Source organism: Phoca vitulina, unplaced genomic scaffold (assembly GCF_004348235.1).
Source record: "Phoca vitulina isolate PV1807 unplaced genomic scaffold, GSC_HSeal_1.0 scaffold60, whole genome shotgun sequence".
Classification (NCBI taxonomy): domain Eukaryota; kingdom Metazoa; phylum Chordata; class Mammalia; order Carnivora; family Phocidae; genus Phoca; species Phoca vitulina.
The window spans coordinates 6172412-6196283 of NW_022589763.1; the positions used below are offsets into that span (position 1 = coordinate 6172412).

General features: G+C 39.9%; 1 protein-coding gene across 4 annotated transcripts in view; it reads right to left on the reverse strand.

Moving 5' to 3' along the window:
- The window catches only part of ANOS1 (anosmin 1), a 696329-nt gene that overhangs the window by 621198 nt on the left and 51259 nt on the right, over window positions 1–23872 (reverse strand). The window contains exon 1 of one of the 4 annotated variants that reach the window (XM_032391221.1): window positions 13666–13703. The exons of the other annotated variants lie outside the window; for them this stretch is intronic. The gene's annotated coding sequence lies outside the window, so the exon portion shown is untranslated. Of the gene's footprint in view, window positions 1–13665; window positions 13704–23872 lie in introns of those variants that run through there. 4 annotated transcript variants of the gene reach the window in all.

A 23872-nucleotide genomic window follows, 5' to 3' on the forward strand; every position in this document is an offset into this window, starting at 1 on the left:
CATCAAAAGGAATGAGATCTTGCCATTTGCAAGATCTCATTCCTTTTGATGGCTGCATAATATTCCATTGTATATATATACCACATCTTCTTTATCCATTCATCTGTTGATGGACATCTTGGCTCTTTCCACAGTTTGGCTATTGTGGACATTGCTGCTATAAACATCGGGGTGCACGTAGCCTTTCGGGTCCCTACTTTTGTATCTTTGGGGTAAATACCCAGTAGTTCAATATGCCCTCATTTGTACTTGGGCTCTGTTTGGTTGGCCAGTTCGCTGGCTGCCCCTTCTGACTCTCAAAGTTCTGAGGGATCTCTGTACCCAGCCAGCTGAAGTATGTACAATGCCCAAAATTTAAGTGAGCAGCTTCCTCACCATGTAGCCACCAACTGATACAGCATCTCTGGGTTTTTTTCTCAATTTCCTCCTCACTCGATGCCACCGGATAGTTTGCTCTGTGTGAATCCCCCCAGATGTTCGCCTTAACAGCAAGGCTTTGAAACTAGGTTCTGAAAGACAATGTAGTTTCATTAACAAGCAGCATGTTTTTTAAAACAGCAGTGAAACAGAAAACTGAACCAGTCTCTGACGTTCAGACCATGCGTCTGACTCCAGGCCAGGGCTGCTGGAGAAAAAAGGAAGAAAGGCACTTTCTGCACTCAACAGATTTTCAAGACCAAAACCCATACCCCGAAACAATCCACATATGTGGGCCTATGTGAAGAAGTACCTGGTTACAGGACAGAGACCCATGGATGCTATTTATTTCTTTACTTACTTTGAGGAAAACTGCACAAAATATCAGGGCAGACTTCGGAAAAGGTAGATTCCAAGTTGGGGTGTTTAAAAAAAATAGGATTTGGGTAGCCCAAGGAGAAAACGGGGGAACATTCAGGAAACAGTAAATATTGGGACACTTCCTCACCTTTAATTTCTGTTCCTTCACTGAATTATCTGGAACTGGACCACACTGGGTGGTTCTACCTACCTGGTACAAAATGTACCTGTGAGTCAAATACAAATGAACAGATACCCACCAGCCTACAGCTTTTCTTTGCTGAATGAATTGCTTTTCTTCGTTCTTAAAACTGATGGAAATAAACTATCATCTTTGCACCTGAAGAGGGCAATCCCAGGTCTCCTGGACAAGGTGTCCAAAGTGCCAATAATCAAGCGTGTTTCTCGATGGCCCAGGAGAGGAGGGACCACCTGCCACAGGATCACCTGGGGAGCTTGTTATGCATGTGGATTCCTGGATGCCATCCCAGGCCTGGTGAATGTGAATCTTGGACAGGGGCCAGAGAATATGCATGTTTAACAAGCTCCCTTGGGGATTCTTGTGCTGAAGGGAAGGACTACAGGTTTCAGTGTCTGGAGATGAGATCAACAACTATGGGGCCAGGTGTCACAAAATGCACCTCCAAGTTCCAGAGCAAGCAGAAATTGCTGGTGGGCCTTTAGAGAAAGGCTTAGGTTAAAGGAGTATTTGGAAGATCTCTACTAGGGTCTGCAAACAGTGTATCTTCTGTTTGACAGCTGCAATCAACCCTTTTGGATTTGCTGGCTACGTCCTAAGAAAAGACTGAGGGAAGGAGAAAGGGGCACCGGGAGGACAGAAAGGCACTCGAGCCAGCCATCTGCAGAGAATACAATAGGGAGTTTTTCCACTGTTATCTTTACAGCTTGGCCCTGCAGGGAAAGTCCTCTGCTGAATGCTCCACTCTCCTTGGGCTTGTGACAAGGGACATGCTGGTGGAATGGCCTGCTCATTAGCAGGCTGTTTTCCTGGGAGGCGAATGCCAAAGGAGTAGTTCAGAACATTGTCTTACAGCCATGCCAAGAGGCAGTCCACGAAGGTGCTGAGAAACCCAGCCTGGTGGCTTCTGTGTGGGAGGCAGGAGATGGTGATGCTGAAATGCGACCTCAAAAATGTCACGCTTCTTTGCTTTCCTCCGAAAAGGAGCTTCTCACAGGAATTATATTAGGAACACATGTTGGGGGAGAACTTTCAGTTGTGGGGTCTACTTTTGCAGACCAATCTGTGGAAGGTGGGTGTATGATTCTTGTATGGAAAAATTCAAAAGGAGCCTCTGTTCATTTTTTCACAGGTCAAACTGTTTTAAAGGGTGGTGACTTCATATGGCCTTCTCCTCTGTAGCTGCCCGTCCTTCTCCACCTGCTGTAAGGACACTCTCACTGGGTGTAAGGCCCACCCTCATCCTGCATGATTTCATCTGGATCTTTACCTTAATACCTGAAGTACATTTGCAAAGAGGCTGTTTCCAAATAAAGTCACATTCTGAGGTTCCACGTGGACGTGAACTGGGGGGGGGGGGGGGGGAGATGACTACTCAACCACTACAGGAAGGATGTGTGTTTCTGAAATAATTCACTGCATAAAAGGAAAACTTCTTGAGTTTAGGTATGACTGGCTTCTTCTTGTTTAAACATTTAGAAGAATTCACCAGCACATTTACCTGGACCTGGAGTTTTCTTTGAGGGAAAGTTTTAGTTATGGATTTCATTTCTTTAAAACATAGTACAATTCAAGTTTCCTATTTCTGTGTTTTCTCAGAAATTCATCGTTTCCACCTAAATACTGACGTCCATTGGCAAAAGATGATCTTCTTTTTAATGCCCGGCACAGGCGTCATTCTATCCTCTTTCCCATTCCTGAACTTGGTTTCTGATGTCTCCTTTTCTTTTCACGATTAGTCTTCCCAGGGATCTATAAATCTTAGGAGTGCTTTCAAAGAGCAAACTCTGCTTTTGAACTTTGGCTTTCTGGATCTTTCTGTGCTACACTTGTTTTCCACTTTATTAATTTCTCATCTTTGTTTTCTTCCCCTTTGAGTGAATTTGCTGTGTGAACTTCTGGAGATGTTTAGATCCTTGACTTCTGGCACTTCGCCTTTTCTGAAACAGCACGTGCATGTCACAGCAAACACGGTCTTCCATTCCTGGTCCTTAACCAATAACATACATTTTGATATGCCCCGTTTGCACTGCCATTCAATTATTTTCCAACTTCCATTGTAACGTTTTCTTTCACTCATGGACTGTTTAGAAGTCTCCGGCTTAATTTCTAAATGTTTGGCAATTTGCTAGTTGCCTGTTTATTGCAGATTTCTAACACACTTGCATTGTAGGCAAGTAACATACTCTGTAAGGTTTTAATCTCTTAAATTTGTTGGTACTTTATGAGTCAGTATAGGGTTGATTTTGGTAAGTTTTCTATGTGCACTTTGAAAATAACTGTACATTTTGCAGTTTGAGCTGTAGTGTTTTGTATATGTCAACTGAGACAAGTGTGTTAAACATGTTTCAATGTTCTCTGTTTCTGATTTTTTGTGTACTTACTCTTCCAGGTATGAAGAGAGGTATATTAGAATTTCACACACACAAAAAGGCAAACATCTCTGGTAGAGAATCGTGCTGGCTCTTCCTTGCCAGCACTGGGTGTAAACACAGTCCTGTCCTCAATTAGGAAAGGGCAAAGACCTGCTGAGTTGGTTTCCAGAATGTTGCATTACCAAGAGCAAGTCAGGGAAAGGGGCGGGGGGGAGGGGGAGGCACGCCTAGGAAGTGCTGACTCAGCAGACGGTGCCTGGGTTTGCCTCTGTGTTCAGTCACAGTCAAGGAAGGAACCTCAGATCTCAGTGTGTCTGAGAGCCACCAGCCTTCCCTCCGAAGGACGTGGACCAACCCAGGGGCAGGGAGTCACTGCACCACATTCCCCAAGCTGCCAATGAGCAGGCTAGAAGCCCAGGCCACACGATTCTCTCCCTGCCAGCTTCTAGCGCCTTCCAGCTCCTGGATCCTGCATGTCCCTGCCCCATAGCACCTCTGACTCACACCACAGCCTGCCCTAGTCCCCACGTAACTTACCTTCCCTCTTAGATTCTGGAGAGAACCCCTCAATAAGCATTTTCTTTCCGGATGCTCCTTTCAGCAGAGGTGGACGGTTTGGAACTTTGTTGTGGCATTTTATATATTTATTTAGTTATAAAAACTTAAATATATATCTATATACACACACACATATATAGATATAAACTAATGATAAATATAGGACATTTACTTTAGATCTCCTCTATATAATTACATAATAAAAATTATATGTTTATATAAATCACATTATGTATATATACATATATAATGTGTATGTAAATATCATATATAATGCATACAATATCTATAATTATTATAAATATATAATATTTGTAAGTCTTACTATAATTCTATAACATAATTATTGAAAACATATAAATTATGTTAATATAAATTATATATAAATTTACATACAAATTCTTATATTTATTCATATTTAGCCTATTAATTATTCATATAAATGTGTTGTATAAATTTACATATCTGTGTTAATTTAAATAATTGATTTTTATATTGTTATGATCCTTTATATAAAGATTAATCCATGCTGGATTATTGTCATGCCTTTTCTGCTGGTTTTAAAAGAAATTAAAACATTTTCATGGGCCATAGGCACTAGGCTTCCCACACTGAGAAGTCTGTGCTACTCCCAAGATTGTGAGGAAAGTATGATACTGTGTTCCAGGAAGTGAAATAAGTGGTTATTCTGCCTTTGAGGAGAGGAGACATAAACTCAGCAGGACAACGTGCAAGGCCCTGTGGGAACTCGGTAAATGTTTAATGATGATCCTTGATGTTATATATCTCCGTGCACTTATATGTGGCTCACTTTGAGATGTATTATATCCCCAAATCCAGGGAAATTAACTGAATTTCTGTAAGAGTTCATGTACACATGTCACCGACGACAAGTGGGGGAAAACCCTGGGGAATTTTGTCCTTCTCTGCAATAGGCAAGTGTGTTTGATATAGCTTGGTTTTGCCTCGTGAGGAATCATCCTGTTCCACAGCTGCTGACGCTATGCGCACGGGACTCTGTTTATATGCACAGTTTAGACTTAGGAGCAAATCCGGAAGATTTTATTCTTGTATTTCTGTAGGGATGTACGGAATCCAATAAAAAAATGTGAGATGGTGTGAAAAAAAATCCTCAATGGGTGATTACGTTCATTGCAAATGATTTATCACTGGCTGAAAACTGACTGATCTTCATCAGATGGGAACATAGTGTTTGCCAGGGCATTTTCTTACCGAGAAAGGTAAGGAAATGCAGGGGCAAGGGTTGTCTCTGAAATGAACATGAGGTCCTTCTACCACAAATATTTCTCCTTCATGTAGGTTTGGGAGAATAATTTCACATGATCAAAGAGAGAGAGAGAGAGAAAAGACCATGTTTTGGTTTCATGACTGAATTGTTTTTTTCCCAAACAGAAAATACTCAAATATTTTAGGAGAGCTACCTCATTTGAAACAAGAAGAAGGCTGGGTTGAAGTGGCAGAGTCCTAATATCCCTAATTATAGATGGGAGGGAGAGTAGTTTTTCACTTACCTTAATAAAACTGGCAACAACAATAAAACCACAGTGAGCCTACCCTATTCCCGTTATTACCTACTCTTCATTTCAAATGAGAAAACTACAGAATTTTCCATTAAAGGTCAAGGTTTTGCAGCATCATTCCTCATAAACACCTCATGTTGCCCATTAGTGGAGGATTTTGGAACTGTGGTTACAACCTGGCCTATAATTTCTTTGTTCATCTTTAACTACAATGTTGTCAGCCCCCGTGCTGGCTTATCCCGGGACAGAGTTACTCTTGGTTTCCATGATGGTTTATTTCTCATTCATGGAATGTCCTAGAGCTCATGTCCGGGTGACTTGGGCTGCCTACCATCTATGGCTTGGCCATCGTCAGTACATGGCTTCTGGAGTTGCCATGCTGATCTAGATCCAGCCAAGCAGGCAAGGTCACAGGAGGACTTCATGGGTCAGTCCCATGTATACATGACTTCTGCTCACATTTCAGTGACTGGAACTCAGTCATGTGATCACAGCCAACTGCAAGGAAGGCTGGGAAATGGAGTTCCCAGGAAGAAGAGGCTGGTTGTTGCTGCACCCAGGGTTGACTGGCAAAACGCCTTCTAAGCAAGAAGAAATAACGAAAAATAATACACTGTGTAAGTGAATCGTTCATCGTGCATTTGGAAAAAAAAAAATTTAGCTCTCCTTTGTCCATGACACTGGTGAATTATGGTTCTTTGTGGTGACCATTTGGGCAATCATGAGGTCTACTCTAGACTCATTTCTCAAACGATTTAAACAGAGGAGAGATCATCAGAAATGTATAGAAAGCATAATATTATTGCAGAAGCGTCAAATCATTTTTGAATTTTCAAAATGAAAATTCAAACTTTGCAAACAAATAATGCAACTGCATATTTCTATGAAGAAGGAAAAAAAATCTTGAACCTGACTTCACACCAAACTCACAAGTTAACACAAAATGCACTGTAAATGAAAGAGCTAAAACTATTAAATTTCCAGAACGGAAGAGAAAAATCTTTGGGAAACTGAATAAGGTGAGGATTTCTAAAGACATTGAAAGGCATAATTATTTTCTAAAATTTTATAAAACTGACGGTGTCGAGATTAAAATTTTTTGCTCTTTGAAATACACAGGTAAGGGGCACCTGGGTGGGTCAGTTGGTTAAATGTCTGACTCTTGGTTTCGGCTCAGTTCATGATCTCAGGGTTGTGATATCAAGCCCCATGTCGGGCTCGGCACTGGGCATGGCACCTACTTAAGATTCTCTCTCTCCCTCTCCTTCTGCTACTCCCCCCCCCTCCATGCTTGCTTTCTCTCTCTCAAAAAAACAAAACAAAACAAAATAAAATATGAAAGACACAGTTAAGAAAATGAAAAGGAAATTTTAGACTAGGAAATTTTTTGTAAAACATATCTGACTTATATCCAGAATATATAGGTAACTTTTATACTCAGTAATGGGAAGACAATCCCATTTTTTTAATGGGCAAAGTATTGGAATAGATATCTCAAAAGAGAAGATATAAACAACCAATATGAATATGAAAAGATGCTCAAAATCATTACACATCAGGGCAATCCAAATTAAAAATTCTTACATACTTACCAGGATTGCTAAAGTTAAAGAGACTGACAATAACAGGTACTGAGAAAATGCACAGCAAGTGGAACTCTCATACACTGCTGGTAGAAATGCAAAATGGCCCTTATAAAGTTAAATACACACTTATCACATGACCCAGTAATTGTACTTCTCGTTATTTAAAGGAAGTGAAAACACAGGTCCACACAAAGACCTGAATGGGAATATAGTGGCCTTATTCACAATCGCCAAAAACTGGAAACAAACCAAATATTATTCAACAGGTAGATCAACAAATGGTGACACACATCTATAAAACTGAATGCTTTTCAGGTATAAAAAGGAAAGAACCACTGACACATGCAAAAATACAGATGAACCTCAAGAGCATTATGCTAAGTGAAATAAGCCAGACGCAAAAGCCTCATACTATGTCCTTCCAATTATATGACATTTTAAAAAATGCCAAACTATGCACAGAAGGACTCCACACTTGGTTTAATGCTCTGCTGTTGCTATCTTTGAGTTCTGAAAAAAAGCGCTCCACATTTTCATTGTGCACTGGACCATGCAAGTTATGTAGCTGGTCCTGCTTGGTTTGGCCAGTGCAATGTTTTTTAAAATACGAGCAAATATAGATAGTTCTCACACTTAGGTATTCCCAAAGGGCCTGAGCATTCCCAATTTTCTTACACCCAGAGCTACTTCAAACATTAACATTAATTACTGCCTGATGCCAGAAGACGTTTGAGTTTTCCAAACTTGCAAAAGCATGTTGGCCACCTGCTCTCAGAAATCACTAAAAACAAAAACAAAAAATAAAGAAGGACATACACATAAGGAAGAATGCTTTACCCAAATTTACACTTACTCCCCTTCACTGTCTATTTCAGTGGGTTGAACTACAGCCGCATGTGCCAAGGCTTCTGTGAGATGTGAAAAGCTCAGCTTGTCATCCCCCAGGACTGTCATCCCCCAGGGTAAGTCCAAGTGTTCCAAGGACCAACTGAAATTTCTGCTTTCTGTCTGGATGTTGTGTGGGCACTCATCCGCAAAGGCCCTGGTGTGGTATGCTGAGAGAGAAAATGTAGTCTCCTATGCAGGAAAATCTCACTATTGTTGGTTTCTGAAAATCTGCCTTGTGGCAAATGGCTTCTTCATACCCCGCTGAGTCTCTGACTCCCTCTTCTGCAAGTTTTATATATAAAATGACCGACCACCCGTCCCGATACCCACAGAATCCCTGCAGTCAGCATAGGCTCGTGAAATAAAAAGAAACTGTGTTGTTAATTCCAAAGAACAATCAACACCTGGAAAAAACAAATCATTCTCAATGCTGTGAAAAATGCCTTGGCTATATTTAACAACAAAATGGAAGGGTTTGTATTCAAATTGGCAGAGCTAACTTCCTGCTGAAAGCCACAGGGTGATCCCCAGAGTGACATACATCCCTGTCAGTGAGAAGAGCCACTGACAATGGTATAAATGAGTTTCCATTAGTGCCAAAGATGGAAGCCATCAGGAAGGAAAACTGCACTGCCAATTGCTTAAACACAATTCCAAAGGCAATTTTTAGTGCTTGAGGAGCGGAGTGCTTTTTCATCAGGTGAGCTCTTTTGAATTGATGCCAAGATTGATGCAGCAATTTCGGTGGTAAATTCTGATAGCATTTCCAAATTATCTGATGTTGTTAGCAATACATTCTATGCAGCCTTGCCCCTCCACATCACAAAGCACTTCACAAGCAGCAACTCATTACTCCACCCCACACAACTGTGAGGTAGGTGGGTGGAAAGTTGTTACTTTCCTTGTTTCACAGATTTCTAAAGAATGTGAGGGTGCAACGGGTTGATGTGTTTTATTTTTGAAATCACAGAGTTGCTATAGTGCCGTCGCCAGTGATGGGGGGAGAGGAGCTATAACTGAACATATTTCCATTCAAGGCTCATCTCCTCATTCTTTGGATTCATGACAATTCAAGTCACATAGATAGCATTTTATAGTCCCCAGAAGAAGGGTGAGCAGGCCTGTCAGCCTCTGAAGACTGGCACCGGCAGACCTTGAAACCACGGCAAGGGGAAAAATTATATAAATATTCTTTATGCCTTTGAGGGAAAATGTGTGTGAGAAATAGAGAAATAAAGATTTCCCTATGTTCCAGTTGGTGTAGAGCAGACCTATGAATAATCTAAGAAGGTGAGACAGCACTGCATTACATAGCAGAAGGCAGATGGTAAGGTTGAAGTATATTATTAGAATGAGTGTGTATTCACAGATGTGCATGCACGTGTGAGTGTTGGCAGCCATTTAAACTTACTCTGTTATGGACTATCGAACTGATCCTTATTCCACAAAACACCTTCTTCCAAAAACATTAACTGAATGTGATAAATGATTTTTCCTCAAAAGCATTCTTTTCATTAAATAAGTCTTATCTTGTGTTCCAGTTGCTTTGGTAGCATAACAAACTATCCTGAATTTGTTCACAGTCTGCAGTGTGAACAGGGGTTGGTAGAGACAGCTCATTTCTGCTCCTCCCGGTCTTCCCTGGGGCACGTCAAAGTCTGGGGGCTGGAATACTCTGAAATCTTACTCATTTGTTTGCAGGTGCATGCTAAGTATTAGCAAAGATCTCAGCTAGGACTCTTGGTTGCACAACTTACCCCTGGTCTCTTCGTGTGGCGTGGGCTTCCTCACAATGTGGTGGCTGACTTCTAAGAGTGACTGCTCAGAAAGAGAGACGGAAGCCATGCTAGATTTTATGGCCTAGCCTAGGAAGCCACACGGCATCATTTCCACCACAGTCTATTTTTTGAGGTGGTCATAAAGCCCTACTCAGGTTCAGGGGAGAGGAAATAGATGCCACCTCCTGGTGAGGAACAACAAGGTGACCGAAGAGCACATGGAAAAAGAAAACTTGCTAGAATCCATCGTCTCCACCTTGCCAACTCACAGGATGGTTATCTATAACACATACTATTGCATCTCCAAGACACAAGTACTTGGAGACAACTGTGGAGCCACCAAAAGTGATAAAACATCACCCAAAGCTCCCTCAGCACCCACAAATCATAATAAAGCAGCCATATGAGGGGAAAAAATGTTATTTTCTCTATAGCCACCCTCAGCATTAGTATAAGGCAGTTCAATCTCAAATTCACCAGAAAACTAAGCATGCAAACAGATACTATTATCTCACAATATGCGTCCAATGTCTTTGTCCAAAGAAATTAAAATGAGATATTGCAGTTTGTTTACAAACCAATATTTCCTCTCTTGCATGCTGGCATTAAAGCAGCAGAGAATGATTTTTGATTTGTTATGTGCTAAATATTTTAATTACATTCTGAAGCAAGCAACATCCCAGAAAAGACAAATAGTCAAAGACAAAGGTAATTAATTCTTGAAGGTAACCATACTAATATATGCATTTTTCATAGTGGAAATTAATTATTCTCAAGACAACTGTCTTTTCCCTTGTAAATTAGGACATTTCTCCCCTAATTAGTTGAAATTGCCTGTAGGAGATTATCACCACTGAGCTATGGAATTTCCTTCAGCAGGTAATTCCAGTTATCGGAATGAGGAGTTTAAAATAGAAAGCAGAGTCTTGGCTGGGTTTGTTTCTGCTCAGTGGGGTGTAGAATAAAAAATATAACTGTCTATGATTAGGTAGGGATATGTACCCTGCACTCATGTGTTCAGTGGAAGTGTTCACTGGAATAACCTGGACAAGACAGCAATAGAAATGTGCTCATCATAATTTCTCATCATAATACCACACTCTACCATGCCAAAATAGTTTAGGCTAAGATTGAAGGGTTTCTTTTCCTGTGTGCTGAGATCGATCGCAAGAAAGAATTAGCCATGTGTTCACTCCCAAAATGTGCCATTTGGAATGTTGCTCAGATAACATTCAATCTAGAGCTATCTATCAGGTCTTCTTTCTGCTCCTGAAGGCAAGGCGTCACTTATCCTCCTTGAAAACCCCAGTTAGAGCAAAAGGATGAATAAGATAGCTTCAGTCCATTTGTAGAAACCAAATAACCCTTTGCCTACATTTTCTCAGCACTAATCACCACCTGTGGTGGACTCTGAAGCCCAATGAGTTGTCAATTCAGAGTTGGTTGATTCAGGAGAAGGAGAAGGAAAAAAAGAAGGGAAGGAGGGAAGCCAAGCCAATTTATTGGCATCATACAATATCTGAGGGCAGGAACCATATAGCTCTATGAAAGCAGATGGTAAGCTTAAAGTATGTTAGGATGAGTGTACATTCATATATGTGCATACATGCTTGTGTATTCATATATGTGCATGCAATGCTAAAATTGGGCTACACCCAGCCCAATTCTCAATGCATTACATGATAATAATAAATGTCCAGAGAATTAACAAATAGTGAATAAATGGCTGTCACTGTTGTCTGATTTTTTTTAAGCAACTGTTTTGGAATTCAACTATTCACTCATTCACCAACTACATACTAGGTGATTATAGACAGTCTCCAACTTACGATGGTTTGACACAACAATTTTTCTACCTCACAACAGTGCAAAAGAGATCCACATTCTGCAGAATCATACTTGGAATTTTGAATTTGGATCTTTCCCCAGGCTAGCAATATATGATACGATCCTCTCTCAAGATGCTGGGTGGTGGCAGCGAGTTACAGCTCCAGTCAACCATGAGATCATGAGGATAAACAACCAATACATTGATATACATTCTGTCTCCATATGGCCATTCTGTTTTTCACTTTCTGGACAGTATTCAATAAATTACATGAAATAGTCAACATTTTATTATAAAATAGGCTTTGTGTTAGGTAAGTTTGCCCAACTTGTGGCCTAATGTAAATCTTCTGAGCATGTTTAAGGTAGGCTAGGCTAAGCTATGATGTTCAGTAGGTTAGGCATATTAAATGGATTTTCAGCTTAGAATATTTTCAACTTACAATGGGTGGGCATCATCCCTGCCTCATGGAACATACATTTCAGTAGAATTATGTAGATTCTACTCAAAGTTATTTATAGAAACAGAGATCAAGTGTATGAATATTTATTTCAAACCAATTAGCTGTAACTTGTGTTCAAGTTGCTTGGCAGAATTTTCTCTCAAGTTGGTTTCAATGTAAAGACCCAGAGACTCCTGGAGCCAGTTCCAGTTTAAAAAATCTTTATATCTATTTTTTTTTTTAACAGGAAGTAATCTCTTGCAAAGCAAAGAGCAGAATGCTATAGCACCTGCAGGCTGTCTTCCTACATCAATCCTGCTGCAGGATAATGGAAGAAGATGAAGCTTTCAGATCCAAGGCTTTCCTTGCTGGAGCTGTATCAGGTTAAATGAATGTGGATAAAACCAAAAGAAAAACAGTATGTGTTGTATGATTCTGTTTATGTGGTTCAAGAACAGGTCACACTAACCAATGGTAATAGCAATCAGAACAATAGTTACCCTGATTTCAGGGACATGACTGAGAAAAGGGCATGAAGGAATGTTCCAGGGTGCTGGAAATATCCCATAAACATCATCTTGGGGGTGTTTACAAAGGTGTAGACATAGGAAAAGCCATCAGGCTGGTATACTTACAATCTGTGTATAAGTTATATCTTAGTGGATAAAATAAAGAATATGCAATGAAGATGGACTCTATGCACTGATATTTCCAGGATATACTACTGTTCAGTGAAAAAGCAAAGTGCAAAATAATACCTAAAGTATGTTATCCTTCATGTCTGAGGGAAGGGGATTAAGAATATATTCATGTATTTGTTCTTGGATGCAAAGGAAACATAGGTGAGATGAACAGAAATTCATGTGACTGGCTACCTAGAGGGGGTGGGTGGGCACGGAAAAAGGATGGGTTAGCGGAAATGGGGTAGAACAGATGGGGGGGGAGCAACACCTCTCTGTATATATCTTTTTGTATAGTTATGACATTTAGAACTAGGTTAATGTTTCACTTACTCAAAAAATTAATAAAAACTAAAATCAACCATGACAGTGGCAGTGATAGTGGGACAGGAACCCAACCTGGATCAAGCAGTACCAAATGAGCTTAACTCTATCACAAACAAATAACGTATTACACTGAAAAAAGGAAAGAACCGACCTAAGTAAATTTGGAAAACAGTAGTGTGACTAAATGCCGTAAGGTTGAAAAGACAAAAAGAAAGGTGCAGTTCAGTGCGACTACATGGCAAACACCTGGTTTGACTCAATTCAAGCCCAAGGCAGCCCCAGACTGGCCCACTAACAACAGGAACCAATCCCTACACGCAACAGGCAAAGAGAGCCATTGCAGATGACTGGACTGAAGGCAAACACTACTCAGCCACAACAGTAAGGTGCATGCAACACATACAGAAGACACCTCTGAAGTGACGGGTTCTGGTAAACAGGGGACATTGTACCACAGGGCACTACAGGACCTCTTCTTCAAAAAGCCACTACTATCAAGAATAGGACATAGAGCTGACATTCCTAACACAGAGAAACAGACAAAGAGAGTTAGATAAAATGAGAAGACAAAGGAATATGTCCCAACTGAGAGAAGAGGACAAAATCACACAAAGAGAGCTAAACAAAAGGGAGACAAGTAATATGCCTAATAGAGAATTTAAAGTAATGGTCCTAAAGATACTCACCGGACTTGAGAAAAGAGTGGAGGACACCAGTAAGACCTTCAATAAAGAGATAGAAAACATAAAAGAGAACCAGTCAGAGATGAAGAACTCAACTGAAATTTAAAATACACTAGATGGAATAGGGCGCCTGGGTGGCTCAGTGGTTAAGTGTCTGCCTTTGGCTCGGGTCATGATCCCAGAGTCCTGGGATCGAGCCCCGCATCGGGCTCCCTGCTCGGCAGGGAGCCTGCTTCTCCCTCTCCCACTCCCCCTGCTTGTGTTCCCTCTCTTGCTGTGTCTCTCTCTTTCAAATAAATAAAATCTTTAAAAAAAAATAAAATACACTAGATGGAATAAAGAGTAAACTGGAGGAAACAGAACAGATCAGCAACCTGGAGGACAGATTAATGGAAAGCAATCAAGCAGAACAGGAAAAGGAAAAAACAATAATAAAAAAATGGAACTAGACTCTATATGGACCTCAATGACACCATCAAGTGTAATGACATTCACATTATAAGGACCCCAGAAGGAGAAGAGAGGGAAAAGGAGGCAGAAATTTTATTTGAAGAAATAATAGCTGAAAACATCCTGAATCTGGGGAATAAAACAGAAATTCAGATACAGGAGGCACAGAGAGCCCCCAACAAAATCAACCCAAGGAGGTACACAGCAAGACACACAGTAATTAATGGAAAAAAGTAGTGATAAAGAGAATTTTTAAAACAGCAAGGGGGTACCTGTGTAGCTCAGTCAGTTAAGGGTCTTGGTTTTGGCTTGGGTCATGATCTCAAGGTTGTGGGATCGAGCCCCGTGTTGGGCAATGCACTCAGCAAAAGCTGTGCTAAGAGGGAAGTTTACAGCAACATAGGTCTACCTCAAGAAGCAAGAAAATTGTAAATAACAACCTAACCTTACAACTAAAGGAGCCAGAAAAAGAACAAACAAAACCCAAACCAGTAGAAAGGAGGAAATAATAAAGATTATAGCAGAAATACACAAAATAGAAACTTAAAAAAAAAAAACAATAGAACAATGAAACCAGGAGGTGGGCCTTTGAAAAAATCAACAAAATTGATAAACCTATAGCCAGACTCATTAGAAAAGAAAAAAGAGAGAGAAAGAGGACTCAAATAAACAATATCAGAAACAAAAGAGAAGAGATAACAACTGACACCACAGAAATACAGAGGAGTATCAGAGAATATTATGAAAAATTATATGCCAACAAATTGGACAACACAGAAGAAATGGATAAATTCCTAGAAACACAGGACTTCCCAAAACTGAATCAGGAAGAAACAGAAAATCTGAACAGACCCATTACCAGCACTGGAGTCAAATCACTAATCAAAACATTCACAACAAACAAAACTCCAGGACCAGATGGCTTCACAGGTGAATTCTACCAAACATTTAAAGAATAGTTAATACCTACTCTTCTCAAACTACTCCAAAAAATAGAGGAGGAAGGAAAGCTTCCAAATTCATTTTATGAGGCCAGCATTGTCCTGATACTGAAACCTGATAAAGACACCACAAAAAGGGGCGCCTGGGTGGCTCAGTTGGTTGGGCGACGGCCTTCGGCTCAGGTCATGATCCTGGAGTCCCAGGATCGAGTCCCGCATCAGGCTCCCTGCTCAGCGGGGAGTCTGCTCCTCCCTCTGACCCTCCCCCCTCTCATGCTCTCTCTCTCTATCTCATTCTCTCTCTCAAATAAATAAATAAAATATTTAAAAAATAATAATAATAATAAAGACACCACAAAAAAAAAGAGAACCAGAGGACAATATCCCTGATGAAAATAGATGCAAAAATCTTCAAATTTTATATTTGAAATACATATTTGAAATATATAAAATATTAGAAAACCAAATCCAACAATACTTTAAAAAAAATCATTTACCACAATCAAATGAGATTTATTCCTGGGATGCAAGGGAGGTTCAGTATCTGCAAATCAATCAACACATCACATCACATCAACAAGAGAAAGGATAGGGGCACCTGCCTGACTCAGTCAGTGGAGCATGAGACTCCAGGTCATGAGTTCAAGCCCCATGTTGGGCACGGAGCCTACTTAAAACAAAAACAAAAAAATAAGAGCAAGGATAAAAACTATATGATTATTTCAGGAGATGAAGAAAAAGCATTTGACAAAGCACAACGTACATTTATGATAAAAAATAAATAAAATAAAAAACCCTCAGCAAAGTAGATTTAGAGGGAATATACCTCAACATAATAAAGGCCATCTATGAAAAACCCACAGCTAACATCATATTCAATGGTGAAAAACAGAGTTTTTCCCCTAAGTTCAGGAACAGGACAAGGATGTCCACTCTCACCACTTTTGTACAACATAGTATTGGAAGTCCTAGCTAGAACAATCAGACAACAAAAAAAAATAAAAGGCATTCAAGTTGGTAAGGAAGAAGTAAAACTCTCACTATTTTCAGATGGCATAATACTATATATAAAAAACTCAAAAGACTCTTCCAAAAAAAAAAAAAAAAAAAACTACTAGAACTAGTTTTTTTGTTTTTTTGGTTTTTTTAAGATTTTATTTACTTATTTGACAGACAGAGATACAGTGAGAGGAGAGGGAACACAAGCAGGGGGGTAGTGGTAGAGGGAGAAGCAGGCTTTCTGCTGAGCAGGGAGCCCAACACGGGGCTCGATCCCAGAACCCTGGGACCATGACCTGAGCCGAAGGCAGACGCTTAACGACTGAGCCACCCAGGCGCCCCTAGAACTAGTTTTAATAACTAAAATATTATTAATAAAATTAATAATAAATGAATTCACTAAGTTTGCAGGATACAAAATCAAAATATAGAAATCCATTGCATTTCTGTACACCAATAATGAAGTAGCACAAACAGAAATTAAGAAAACAATCCCATTTACAATTGCACCAAAAATAATAAAATACCTGGGAATAAACTCAACCAAGGAAGTGAGAGACTTGAACTCTATAAAAACTATAAAACACTGATGAAAGATATTGAAGACAACATAAAGGAATGGAAAGATATTCTGTGCTCATGGACTGGGAAAACAAATATTGTTAAAATGTCCACACCACCCAAAACAATCTATACATTCAACGCAATCTGTATCAAAATACCAACAGCATTTTTCACAGAACTATAACAAATAATTCTAAAATTTGTACGGAACCACAAAAGACCCCGAACAGCCAAAGCAATCTTGAAAAAGAAGAACAAAACTGGAGTTACCACAATCCCAGATTTCAAGATCTACTACAAGGCTGTAGTCAACAAAATAGTAAGCTACTGGCACAAAAACAGACACATAAATCCATGGAACAGAACAGGAAATCCAGAAATAAACCCATGATTATATAGTCAATTAACCTTCAATAAAGGAGGCAAGAATATGCAATGGGAAAAAGATATTCTCTTCAACAAATGGTTTTGGGAAAACTACATGCAAAAGCTGCATGCAAAAGAATGAAACTGGACCACTCTCTCGCATCATACACAAATATAGACTCAAAATATTTTTAAAGCCCCAAATGTGAGACCTGAAACCATAAAATCCTGGAAGAGAGCACAGGCCGTAATTTCTCTGACAAAGGCTGCAGCAACAATTTTCTGGATATGTCTCCTGAGGCAAGGGAAAGAAAAGCAAAAATAAACTACTGGGACTATATCAAAATAAACAGCTTCTGTGCAACAAAAGAAACAAACAACAAACTGAAAGACAACCTAGTCAAATGGGAAAAGATATTTGCAAATGACATAGCCAATAAAGGGTTAGTATCCAAAATATATAAAGAACTGACACAACTCAACACCAAAAAACACAAATAACCTAATTAAAAATGGGCAGGAAACATGAACATTTTCCCAAGAAGACATACAGACGGCTAACAGACACATGAAAAGATGTTCAACATCACTCATCATTAGAAAAATGCAAATCTAAAACCACAATGAGATACCACCTTATACCTGTCGGAATGGCTAAAATCAAAAATAAAAGAAACAACAAGTGTTGGTGAGGATGTGGAGAAAGGGGAACACCCATGCACTGTTGGTGGGAATGCAAACTGGTACAGCCACTCTGGTAAACACTATGGAGGTTCCTCAAAAACTTAAAAGTAGAATTATCATATGATCCAGTATTTGCATTACTGGGTATTTATCCAAAGAAAACAAAAACACTAATTAGAAAAGCTATATGCACCCCTATGTTTACTGCAGCATTATTTACAATAGCCAAGTTATGGAAGCAGCCCAAGTGTTCATCAATAGATGAATGGATAAAGAAGATGTGGTATATATACACAATTGAATATTACTCAGCCATAAAAATGAATGAAATCTTGTTATTTGCAATAACATAAATGGATCTAGGGAATATAATGCTAAGTGAAATAAGTCAGAAAAAGACAAATACCATATGATTTTACTCATATGTGGAATTTAGGAAACAAACAAAAACAGAACAAAGAAAAAAAGAGAGAAACCAAAAAACAGACTCTTAACTATAGAGAACAAACTGATGGTTACCAGAAGTGAGGTGGGTACAAGGATTTAGAGTGTATTTATTGGAATGAGCACTGAATAATGTACAGAATTCTTGAATCACTATAGTATAGACCTGGAACTAATATAACACTGTATGTTAACTATACTGGAATTTTTTTTAAGTGATGGAGGCACGTCAAACAGACACAGGAGCCTAGTTAAAAGATTTCCCAATGACCAAATTTGGGACAATTTCTGCAACAACAGCAACAGCCAAAAATACTGACAGTAATAAATTATAACCCACAGAAAAAAATTATTAGCCATGAATTCATTACCCATAAACCAAAGGGAGAAAAGATATAGCTCTTATTTATCAGAGTTCCAATTTAATAAATGAAGAAGGAATGAGGGAAATAGAAAATCACTATTTGCTTATACCATAGTAATATCTGTTCCAGAAGGAATAATCAATGAATGCTAAAATTAGTGTATTTTTAAAAATGTAATAAGAAATGAGATATCTCGGGGCATCTAGGTGGCTCAGTTGGTTAAGCGTCTGCGTTTGGCTCAGGTCAGGATCTCAGGGTCCTTGGATCGAGCCCCACGTCAGGCTCCCTGCTCAGTGGGGAGTCTGCTTCTCCCTCTGCCTCTCCCCCAGCTCCTGCTCTCTCTCTCTCAAATAAATAATTTTATATTTTTAAGATTTTATTTATTTATTTGACAGAGAGAGAGAGAGCACAAGCAGGGAGAGCGGCGGGCAGAGGCAGAGGGAGAAGCAGGCTCCCCGCTGAGCAGGGAGCCCGATGCGGGGCTCAATCCCAGGACCCTGGGATCATGACCTGAGCTGAAGGCAGACGCTTAACTGACTGAGCCTCCCAGTGGGTGCCCATTTTATTTATTTATTTTATATATTTTATTCCTGCCCATTTTATTTATTTATTCTCAAATAAATATTTTTTTAAATAAGATATCTGCAAGCTGTCAAAGTATCTCTTCGCAAGATTTCTTTCAATTTCAAAGGAAAAAAATGGTAACTTTAAAATGGAGAATCCTTGTACATACAACTTTAACCCAATGATCAAGGTTAATTTCACCAGTAATGAAACATACTGACATCATGTGTCCCCTTACATAATGCACTAAGAACACAGTATCAATTCTGTACTACCCTTGGAAAAAACACATAACCTAAATTTAATCATGAGGAAACGAGGAAAATATGAACTGAAAGGCACCCTACTTAACAACTGGCCAGTACACTGCACAAGTGTCAAAATAATGAAGCACAAAGAAAGATCCATAAACTGCTCCACATTGTAGAAAACTAAGGAAACACCACAACAATATACAAAATGTGATCCTGGACCAGAAAAGGACATTAGTGGGAAAATTACTGAAATCTGAACAAAGCCTCAAGGCTAGTTAATAGTAGTATACCCAATGTTAATTCCTTAGTTTTCACTATGGCACCGTGGCTGTGGAAGATACTAACATTTCATAAAGCTAGGTGAAGGTATATGGGAACATTTTACACTAGTACTGCAACACTGTTGTGACTCTCAAAGTATATGAAAATGAGAAGGTAAAACGTAATTTTTCTCTAACGTACATGGTTAACAGTTTTTGGAGAGGCCGGTGGAATATCAGAAAGGCACTCCCAAGTCAAATCCTGGATCTAGCCATGTGACTTCAAGGTAGTCACTTACATTGACTAACCCTGATTTAGTCCTCCAGCTGTTTGGTATTCACCATAATCTCCATTTTACAGATGATTCAGTTGAGGCAGTGACTATAAAGTGTTCACCACCCAATATACAGTATTATTATTATTACTACAATTTTGCAAGCAAAATTGCCCATTTCAATTATTTTTATTAAGAACTTCCACACCCTATGAGAATCAAGGGAAGAAACCAGGGATGCAGTGAGTGGAGAAGAAAAGGAAGAAGATAGAGGAAGGTGGAAGGTCTAAAGAGAGAAGGAGCTAAAAGAAGGATTGCCTCTTCACTGTAATAAAAGCTAATTTTCATTATCATGAACAGTAAGCCACTGAACAAAATATAATGTAGAAACTACATTCCTTTTTTTTCCTTTTCATACTGGGATTTTCAAAAAATATATCTTCACACTAATACAGTTAACAGAGTAATGATTAATGTAAAAATTGGATTCTGCATGATATTTAATTACTGTTTCCTCATTACTAATCAATCATGGTAACTGATAATGATAAGGACAAACCAATTTTCCTCTAGAGGCCACCCAAAATGTAACCTCTAACCTGATACTATCCATAGAAACTAGGGTCACCCTGCCCAGGGTAGCACTTACTATCTGGAAGCAAATTTAGATCAACAGATGATAGACAGATAGATGGCTAGGTAGATGATGGATGGATGGATGGATCACCACTGCATGTATGCATGCATATTATCATTGGAAGAGTCAGATAAAATTCTTGGGTAGAGTCATACCCAACTAATATAAGTGTGACCCATCACCCTGATCAAAATTACTATATTAGAAACATTCATGCATTCACTCATGTAGTTACAAAGCATATCTTCATTTTAAATACTCAGTGTGTACCAGGTCTAAAAACAAGGAGCAAGGGGCGCCTGGGTGGCTCAGTCATTAAGCATCTGCCTTCTGCTCAGGTCATGGTCCCAGGGTCCTGGGATCGAGCCCCACATCAGGCTCCCTGCTCAGCGGAAAGCCTGCTTCTCCCTCTCCCACCCCCTGCTTGTGTTCCCTCTCTCGCTGTGTCTCTCTCTGTCAAATAAATAAATAAAATCTTTTAAAAAATAAATAAATAAAAACAAGGAGCAAAACCAATTCCCTGTTCCATTAAGATTACATTCTAACGGAGAAGACCAAGAAATAAATAAAAATATATATTATAGCAAGTTGAGATGAGCACTATGAAAGAAAAGGAAGCACACTAAGGGGAGAGAGCCTGCAGAGAGAAGCTACCTGAGCTACAGTGGTCAGGAAAGTCCTCCTTGGAGAATAAAGAGCTGTGTGAATATCTGGGGGAAAGAATTCCAAGTCAAGGGTACTGCAAGTGCAAAGGCTTGAGGAGTAGACTAAGCGTGGTGAGCCTGACAAAGAAAGAGAAAGGCATGCTGCTGGCTCATGTTGAGAGAAGAAGAGAACAGTAGATGAGATAGTCAGTGGCCCCATCACTCTGGGTCTAGCAGGCCAAGGGATGCCATATACATCACCAGGGGAGGTACACATGCATATCATGGAAAGACTCAGATAAAATTCCTGGGTAGGCTCGCTCAGGAACTTGAACCAACCCATGGGGAGGCAGCCTCCTGCTTTATCTGTGGAGTCCACAGGTTCCCGAAGCCCAAGGCAGCCCGGAAATAGGAGTGCACAGGGCTCTAAACCTTGGCAGAGGCAGAAACTCTTGGTTGACTGAGACTCTCTCTAGGTGCAGCGTTTTTTTTTTTTTCCCTTGCTCTGTATTTCTGGCTTTTTATGTTTGACTTTCTTATGTTACTTTCAGACAACACATCTCTGTTTGTGTAAAAGGTTCAGAGTCAGATAGAATGGAAAAACATAGCTTCCTCTGTTTATTTATAGGCCCAGCTCTTTTAAGGCACTGATGCTCACAGATCTCCATCCTTACCTTCAAGTGGCAAAGGGAAATGAGGTTGGAGCCAAGCCTACCTCCCAAAGCGTCCAAAAGTTATTTAAAGCTATTTTGGAGCCAAGGACATTTTCCTGAATTCGTTCCAGGCTAGCATGAAGATGCTGGTGCATGATATTTCTGCAAAATATGCAGGTTCAGAAATTGACAGACTTTACATTGACGTCAACTATGAAGAATCATTTGCGAATCTTTGTTACAGAAAGCTCCTATCTACAAGCCAAAAATAATAGCATAAAGAATAATAATAAAACAAAGGTGGCATGAAACTTCTCCTGAAGAGGGCCAAATTTTAGTTCGATAGCAGTGACTCTTGGAACTCAAAAGGAAAATAAATTCCTACCCATACAATCTGCATTGTTCCTCTCCTCCTCATGCTAATTTTATCTCACACCTCAAATACATAGTCATTTTTTTTCCTATTACAAGTGCAAGGTGTTCATTCTAAAAATAAGTTGTCTGCATTTGATTCCATAACCAGTTTCTTCCTAATGATTGCTATTTTTTAAGACTGTTGCTTTACCTGAAGCTATAGTAAAGAATTCGAAATATTCTCTTCCAAAATTCTTTGAGATGTGTGTGTGTATGTGCGTGTACACACAGTCTTCACGACATGAACATTTGCTGCCCACCAACTCTGTTCAAATATATAATCAAATATTTCTATGAGGAAAAATAATAATCAAACTTGTTTGCTGCATGCGGATCAAGAGCTAGAAATTTCTTTTTTACCCCTAATCAAGGGCCATGCACAACTAAGAACCTCATCAGATCCAAATGCCACTCAATCAGCTAGTGTTTTTAAAAACGGGGCTGTACATACAAACTCACCTGGTAATTCACTGGACAACACAATATAAAACGTTCAGGCATACAAGTATTTTTGGAATGTTTTGGTTCCACTGGTTGACTAGTTACCTGGAAGAAGAACCAGAGTAAGAGGTAGAAAATACAGGAGGGAAAAGAAGGGAGGAGAGAGTAGAGAACAGGGGTTAAGCCCAAGCTCACATCAGAAGCCCCACACAGATTACTGGGCCCACTGCCACAGTTCTGATTCTGGAGGTCGACGTTGAAACCTGAGACTACATTTCTAACAAGCTCCCAGAGTATGGTGATCCTGACCCGCTGACCCAACTCTAAGCTGTAATGAGAAAGACTAGAGGGATGAAAACAGGAGGGAGGGAAAGATGGAGGGGGAACTGAAGAGGGCAATGCAGGGTGAGGCAGGGGACAGCGTGGGAATCCATCACCACCCTGGTCCACAGAGAGGACCAGGGCAGAGCACAACATCAACTCAAGCAGACCGTGTGATGTGGTGATCCTGCCCCTTCAGCATCCTGGGCTCAGTAATTAACTCAGTCCTGGCCAGTGAGAAGGCCATGGGACAAGTGAGGCTTCTAGGAAAGCTGCCCATTGGCCCCTCTGTCCCTTTCTCCTTCTTCCTACCCAGACAGAAACTTGAGCCAGGAGATGTCACAGCCATTCTGTAGCCATGTAACCATGAAGACAAAGGCATCCTCCCATGCCAGGTGGTGCAAAAGATGGCGCTGATGGCATCATGAAGCTACAGTCCTGATGTCCTGCTCCCAGTCGTCATAATGAGCAAGGCAAGAACCATCCCTCTCAATTCAAACATCTGACTGTTGGGTTTTCCCAATCCCAGCTAATACGAAACTAGCCAGCTGCTAATTATTAGGTGCCTGCCACTGTATGCCTACTGTCCATGGATTCTCTCAAATCATAATGATTTAGTTTGCACAAAACTTGTGAGTGCTCTGTGATGGTGCACCTAGAAACGTGTTAAGCTCCTACCTGATTCCAGGTAGCACAATGGTCCTGTACAAGCAATAACCACAGTTTGTGGTGGAGGAACCCAAAACGGCCTCCAAACCAAACCAGGTGGATGGAAGGACCAAGAAGGCTTTCTGGAGGCAGAGACCTCTGAGCTCAATATTAAAGGATGAATACGAATTGAGCACATCGTGAATGCTTTTAATGATTTCTCTTTGAATGTAATGGAAAACCACAACTCAAGGGGAGAGAGCGAGGAAAATGTTCTCTGGACTAT